Here is an 8,280-nt window from a genome sequence, read left to right on the forward strand (position 1 = left end):
CCAAAGATCACTTGCATTTGTGATTTCACCTACACTCAACAAAATATTAGAAGATAGTAAATTATGAAAAATTCTCATTACCTCCTTGTCCGCCTACGATTGCTCTCGTTGCTCTTCAATCCAATGCCGAGATCGGAGGCGTTTACCCTTCTTGTCCCTAGGAGCTTCAAATGGGTCACTCAAGACAACCCATTGGTTCCAATCCATTTGGAACCATGTCTCCAGCCGATTCCTCCAAAAGGCGAAGTCTTCCTTGTCGTATGGCGGAGGAATCCGGATGTCCCATCCGAGTGGTCCTTCCAAATCCATCTTCTTCTTCCTCTAGCTTCTTGCTCTCTTGGCGGTTAGTCCATAGAAGAGTGACCTGGCTTTGATACCAATTGTTACGACCGTGATGTCCGCTAGAGGGGGGGTGAATAGCGTTTCGTTGCGCTTGTCGGTTGCTTCATCTTGATAATGTGGAGCGGAAATAAACACAAGACACACACAACACTAACACTACGGATTTACTTGGTATCCACCTCAAGAAGAGGTGACTAATCCAAGGATCCACACGACACGGTCACTAATGAAAACCTCCACCTTGGTCACAGCCGGAGGCGGAGAAGCCTCGTACAGTACTCACACACAAACACAAACATGAACACAAGAAGAAGAAACAAAAATACAATGTAATACACCCTTCTTCTTGCTTACTTGTGCTTGTCGTCGCCTCTCGAACCTTGGATAAACTCCCCAAGTGCCTTCAAGAACTGGCATGAGTAGATCGGAGAAAACTCATGAAGAATCGCTGAAGAGATGCGCAAAATATCGCAAGAGATCTACTGAGTAAAAGCTCCACCTGGGCTTTATACAGTGGCTCCAATCGATTGAATTCATCCCCAATCGATTGCCACGTCACATCCGGACAATTCCAGCCGTCCATCACCTGCATCCTACGCAACGGTCACTTCCCAATCGATCGACCGATCGATTAGGACTGGATGAATCGATCGGTCGATCGATTTAGAGCCTTTCTGTGCTCTCGCAATCGCGCGAGAGCTTCTGCTGCCCAATCGATCGACCGATCGACATCTCCCAATCGATCGCTCGATCGATTGGGAACGCTTCTGTGCTCGCGATTTCTTGACCCCAATCTATCAGCCGATCGATTGGGCCATCCCAATAATTGTAGTACACTCCAATCGATCGGCTGATCGATTGGAGCCTGTTCAATTGATTGCCCGATCGATTGAACACCCTGGACTTGATTCAAACTCAAGTCCAGCTCGCCAAACCCAACTCTCGGTCAACCGTGACCTGTTGGGTTTGCACGCCTAGCATTTGGCAACTCCCGACCAACCTCAAATTAGCCTTCTAGTCTCCTCCATCAGCCTTGCGTCCCTCGGATATCTCCCCATCCTTCACGCCTTGCCTTCTGGAGCTTCCATCGGCCTCATCCTAGTTGTCGGGTTCTCCTAGCCAAATCACCCTAGGACTTGCTTTGCCAAGATCACACTTGGACTTTCCAATTGCCTGACTCCTCACCAGGACTTTCCCTTTTCCAAGATCACACTTGGACTTTCCAATTGCCTGGCTCCTTACCGGACTTTTCTTTTGCCAAGATCACACTTGGACTTTCCAGTTGTCTGGCTCCTCACCAGGACTTTCCCTTTGCTTAGATATACCAGGACTTTCCAATTGCCTGATCTCACTTATCAGGACTTTCACCATCCAGTCTGGTCAACACTGACCTACTTAGATTTTCACTCTTGCCTACACTCCAGTTAGGACTTTCCCAGATGACTAAACTCCAGTTAGGACTTTCCCATTGCCTAAACACTAGTTAGAACTTACCCGGTCAAGTCTCCGGTCAACACTGACCCACTTGACTTGTCTTCTCATCAACCTGGACAATCCCTTGACCATCTCCACAATCAGACAATTTCTCCAGCGATCTCCATATATTGTCAAATGGGTGATTGCCCTAGCAATCTCCATATATTGTCAAACAGACGATTGCCCTAGCAATCTCGATATATTGTCAAATGGGCGATTGCCCTAGCAATCTCCATATATTGTCAAACATCAAAACTCAAATCCCGACTAAAGCTTGACTCAACTCAAGCTTAGTCAAATTGGTCAAACTTGAACTAGGGAAATTGCCCAACAAACTCTACCTTGGTGGTCGGTTGCTTGGAGGAGAAGAAGAAGGAGGAGGAGGAGGCCTCTTCACTTTGTATTCTTTGGTGGCTGAAAGCTTGGAAAAGAAGGAGAAGGTTGGGTGTCTTCATCTTGGTAGATTATCGCCCACACGACGTCCAAGAAGAGGAGAGGAGTATAGCAAAAGACCAAGAGATCTTTACCTACAAGGAAAGGTACAACTAGTTCTTTATTCCGCTGCGAACTAGTTTAGTTTTTCTTTGTATGGATCTTTAAATACCAACACAAGAGACTAGCGATTTTGTATTTCGATTTTGTGCTTTGATTTTGTGTTTCGATCTTAGGCTTCGATTGAGGTCTCTTTTGTTAAACCTAGGGTTAACTGTGGGAAGTTTAAATATTCAATTTCTTTGAAAGGCTTTGTCTAAGAAGTGGTGGATGATCCCATAACCAAGAAGAATGAGTGCCTCGCCAACGACCTGGAAGCTAATCCTTGAAATAGATATTTATTCAACTTCTGTAATATGGTTTAACTTCTGAAGAATACATTAATTGAACTTGGAGTAAAAATTTTAAGTTTCATTTCCAATCCAAGTTTAACTTATGAAGAACACATGGTTTGAACTTGGAGTAAAAATGTTATGTTTTGTTTCCAATCCAAGTTTAAGAACACATGGGTTGCTAGGAAAAGTTCTGTGCTTGTACAAATTTTTATATAGGGGAATAGAACGGAATTCTAGGTAGCACCCAACAAGGAAGTCTACTAGGGCTTTGTCCTTGATGGCTGTCCTTGGTTAGTATTGGTTATCATATTCACTGAGTTGCATGATCCACTTGATCAGACATCCAGAGAATTCCAGATTGGTTAGCACTGAACCTAAGTTGCTATTGATGAGCACCATGATGAGATGCGAAGGAAAGTAGGGTTAGAGGTAGTGAGCAATCTGTACCAAAGATAGATTTAGTTTATTCGGTGTCGTGTAATGAATTTTGGCATCATTTAATAAATTGTAAAATAAATAGATAGGTTGTTGGGGGTTACCTTCTTGTTGCACAAGGACTGAGCCAAGGGCTCCTTCAAAACTTGATAAGTACAATCATAGAGGCTCTCCTGCCACAAGCTTAGATAGGATGGGCATATTAGTCAAATAAGCCTTCAGCTCCATGAAAACTTGTTCATGTCTCTCATCCTATAATAACCAAGTGGCCTTACGCAACACCTTGAAAAATGGGAGACTCTTAGTGGCTGATTAGAAGATAAACTAGGGACAATATGGTGATTTTCTCTACCAGTCTTTATACTTCTTTGATGCTTTTAGGAGACGCTATGTTCTATAAGGCTTAAACCTTCTCTGGGTTGGCTTCTATCGCTTGCTCAATAACCATATAGCTAAGGTAGTGCCCCTTTTGACACTAAACAGGCATTTGACTGGGTTTAACTTGATATCATACCTCCACAAGGTGTTGTATGTCTCCTCTATGTCGTTGATTAAGGTTTCAGCTCAAGCTAACTTGATCAGAAGTTATCTGATGTGCGTAGATTGTATACACTTGTTATCATGTTTTGATGCACATTCACATACTTTGTACATGCATTGTCTACGTATTTTTATACTTCCAGCTTTCCTTTTAGCATATTTACTCTTTTTGTTCGGAGATATGTTTTTGTGCATTTTTTGTATACAGGAGTCGAATTTGGTGAAAATTTCATGTTCAAGGCCAAATCTGCAAGCAAAGAAAAGGAGGAAGGCATCATTCCTGAACCCCACACGACCCTGCTATGGGGGGTTGCCCTGACCGTGAGGAGATTTTTGGCCATGTGGCTGAAACAGAGAAGGAAGTTGCCACGACCGTGTGAACCTCACACGGCTGTGTCAAGATATGGAGCCAGCAGGAGCAGGTCGTGTGTAGTACACGGTCATACTAGCATTCCAGGGTTGAAGACTTACATAGCCGTGTAGATCTACACGGTCGTGTGAGGTTTCCAGAGACCATGAAGGGCTTGGACGTGTATACTACACGGCCGTGTGAGATCTCCAGTGCCAGAGAATGCCCAGGCCGTGTAGATCTACACGGTCGTGTGAAGGTAGCAAATGCAGGGTGTGCCACGGTAGTGTCTCACACACGGCCGTGTGAGTTGTCCAGAGAGGGAAGTGAGGCAGGCCGTGTGAACCTCACACGGTCGTGCCTCGGGGTCGTGTGGCACCCAAACCTCACCTCTATATAAGCTTTCCTCTTTGATTTGAAAGGGGATCTTCTCCCCTTTGGGAGAAAGGAAGATTTGGGCGAATTCTCTCTATCTTGGAGGGATTTTCCGACGATTCTAGGGAGGATCTTCATCAATTCGACTTCAAGATCGAAGGATTGGATCCGAAGACTATTCTTCTCCGTAGATAAGTTTTCTTTCTCTCCTTTCTTGGATTTGAGGGATTAGAAATGCTTGTAATCTTTGTTTCTTTCGGATTATTTCTTTGATTTATGGAGTAGATCTCTTGTTCTAGGATGGAGGGAGTATTTGTTAGAAAATTTTGATGTAAAACACTTGTGGATATGCCAATTTCCTATTTCTATGATTTTGCCCTATTTTGTATCCATTCTTTCTTGTGTGGATTGTTGTGATTAGGGCTTAATTACCATGCTTGATTGAATGTTTGAATATCTTATAGATCTTGTATGGATTGCTCCTCATTCGATTTTCCGAGGGATCTTCGTGACAGGAACATGCCCGTGTAAGGACGCTTGAAGGGTAATCTTGAAAGGAAAATTAGGTATTTCAAGAAGGTAGGATAGATATATGGAATTAATCTTTATATCTCGATGAGTTGATGAGTGATGGATTCCTATGTTGATTTTTCGAGGGACGCACGTGACAGGCAAGCCCGTGTAAGGACAACATAGATTCATTCCTAATTGATCAATCTAGGTATGGATTTCAGTCCTAGGTCGGTTCTCTATTGCAAGAGAGAACCGACAACCTTCTACAAATGATGGACAATTGAGAAAAAGGATTTGATAGATCATTTACATTGAAGAACCTTGCAAAGAAACCAAAACTCCTAGAATATCCCTTATCATTGCCCTATTCCTTGTTTTCTATTCTTTTATTTCTTTGTTACTTTTCATAGTTACACTTAGACTTAGTCAATCCATTGATTTGTTGTCTAGCTAATTCACTTTGAGACATTCTTAGTGCTTATTCCAGTCCCTGTGGATACAATAATCTTTTATATTACTTGCGACATTTCCGTACACTTGTGGAGGTCAACATGTTTTTGGCGCCGTTGCCGGGGACTGCGCTATAACATTAGGAATTATCAATTGAGTTAGACTAGACATAACTTTTCCTTTCGTTTGCATAGTTGTAACTAATTGTTAGAATTCTATTTTCATAAGTTTTTTATTTCTTGTATAACATTCTTGTCAATTTCTTTCTGCTGTAATTCTAATTCTGCATTTTTTATTCTAACATCTTGTCTAACTTTTCTCTGTTTTCTTTTGATTTAGTCTTTCTCTTTCTTTTTCTTTCGTGAACATATCTTACTATCTTGTTCTTGTGTATGCGAAGATCTAACTTTGCAGGAGAACTTCTTCCTCTAGACCCTGAGATAGACAGAACATTTCATAGAAGAAAAATTCTGCAAATACAACAAGAAGAACAAAAACATTCTATTATGACGAATAGACCACTAAAGGATTATGCAGCACCTTATGCTCGGGGTTTTCAATCTAGTATTTCAAGGCCTTCTGTTGAGGCAAACAATTTCGAGATCAAACCTGCAATTATATCTATGGTGCAGCAAAATCAGTTTGGTAGAGGACCGCATGAAGACCCGAACCAACATTTAGAGGTCTTCTATGAGATATGCGACACAATAAAAATGAATGGTGTTCCTTCAGAGGCAGTGCACCTACTATTATTTGGGTTTTCTTTGAGAGATAGAGCCAAGCAATGGTTGAATTCTTTGGCTCCAAATAGTATCACCACATGGGAGCAATGTGAGCAACAATTCCTTGACAAATTTTATCCTCCAAGTAAAACTGCTCATATGAGGAATCTCATTGCAAGCTTCAAACAAGAAGACTCTGAATCTTTATTTGAAGCTTGGGATAGATACAATAGTATGCTCAGACAATGCCCACACCATGGTTTAGAAAGGTGGTTAGTGCTACACATGTTTTATAACTGCATCAACTATCATACAAAAGTGTCCCTTGATTCAGCTGCTGGAGGGGCACTTATAAATAAGATTTTAGATGAAGCCGAAGAGATAATCGAGAGCGTAGGACAAAACCACCATCAATGGGCTAATGAAAGAAGTGGTGGCTATTCTTGTATGAACCCAACAACAAAAGCATCAGGAAAATTTGATGTTGATGCAGTGACTTTATTGGCTACGAAACTGGATGCTCTTACAAAAAAATTTGAGAATATGGGAGCGAGCTCAAGTACAGCCAATGCCATTATTTCTTCTTGTGAAGTATGTAAAAGTTCTGCACATTTAAATGACTCATGTCCATTGGGGGCTATAACTGCACAAATCAATCAATTAGAGCAATCCGATGCAATCATGGGTTTCAATCAGAGGCAGAACAACCCATACTCAAATATCTGCAACCCTGGATGGAAGAGTCATCCTAATTTCTCTTACAGAAATAACCAAGATCAAGGATCATCCATGGAGGCAAGGCCTAATTTTCAAACTGGGCAACAAAATTTTTAGCAACAATCTTCTCAGTGCTTTCCTATGTCTAAAATTGAAAAGATTTTTGAAGAAATTATGTCCACTCAGAATGAAATGAAACAAGCTCAGAATGAAATGAAACAAGACATTTTGAAGCTTACTCAGAGAATGGATAATTCTGATAGACATCAAAAGATTTTGGAAAGTCAGATTGCCCAACTAGCTTCCTCATCTTCTTGAGCACTAGGACAATTACCTGGAAAACCTGATGTCAATTCCATGGAGCACTGCAATAGAATTAAGCTTAGGACGGACCTTGGGAGATCTCCAAGTGACTGCTCCAAAAGGGATGCACACTGAAGAAGAGCTCTCTCCTCCAGCACCAAATCATACTCAAGTTAATGAGGAGAGTACCACTAAGGTTGAAGAGACTCTTCCACTCAACCATCAAAGTATAGCAATCCCTTTTCCTCAAAGATTGATTATGTTAAAGAAAGATTAAGAGTTTGGCAAATTCTTGGAGAAGGTGAAAGAAATATGTGTTGAAGTACCACTCATTGATGCAATCCTTCAAATGCCCAAGTTTGCCAAATTCTTGAAGGACATCATGTCGAATAAGAGAAGGGAGAAGTAGAGACCATTGCACTTACAGAGGAATGCAGTGCTCTTTTTGAAAAGAACACTTCCCCAAAGTTGAAAGACCCCGGAAGCTTTTATATTCCTTGCAATATAGGAACTGAATTTATTAAAAAGGTTTTTTGTGATTTGGGGGCAAGTGTTAGCCTCATTCCTTATTCTATTTGTAATAAATTAGGTCTCAAAAACTTTAAACTTACTACCACGCCACTACAACTTGCTGATCACTCCTGCAGGTACCCTATGGGTATCGTTGAAGATGTGCCGGTAGAAGTAGGTGGAGTATAATTCCCATCGATTTTGTTGTGTTAGACATGGAGGAGGATCCGAAAATCCCTATCATATTAGGAAGACCATTCCTTGCTATAGCAGGAGCTATCATAGATGTTAAGAATCATAAACTTTCTTTGGTAATCGGTAAGGAATGGTTGGAATATGATTTATCTAAAGCCTCTAACCATGTCTCTTCTCTCTTGAATGCTTGTAGCAGGGCAAGCATTTACAAATTGGAGGAATGGAATTTCCATCCTCATGGGAGGCCACCAAATGAAGAAAACTATGTGGTGGAAGATGTTGGGAGGAGACCTCCCAACAAAAGTGACAAATATGTCTGCCCTCCAAGGGAAAGGAAAAGAGAGGAGTAATTAGATTGGTTGAGCTAAAGATCTTAAACAAGCACTTCTTTAGAGGCGACCTAAGGGTTCTTTTTAGTTAGTTTCATTCTATGTCTCTATTGTTCATTAGTAGTATTTTTACTTGGTTTTTGTTTTGTTTTCAGGTTGAAATTTCACTTCCATGAGCTGGCCATGACTTCTTCATG

General features: G+C 41.3%; 1 pseudogene; it reads right to left on the minus strand.

Annotated features, from left to right (window-relative positions):
- Positions 1-6,194: 6,194 nt before the first annotated feature.
- On the minus strand, positions 6,195-6,292 carry LOC122025916 (annotated as a pseudogene).
- Between the last annotated feature and the right edge of the window lie 1,988 nt (positions 6,293-8,280).

The sequence above is a fragment of the Zingiber officinale genome, chromosome 9B (assembly GCF_018446385.1).
Source record: "Zingiber officinale cultivar Zhangliang chromosome 9B, Zo_v1.1, whole genome shotgun sequence".
Taxonomy (NCBI): Eukaryota; Viridiplantae; Streptophyta; class Magnoliopsida; order Zingiberales; family Zingiberaceae; genus Zingiber; species Zingiber officinale.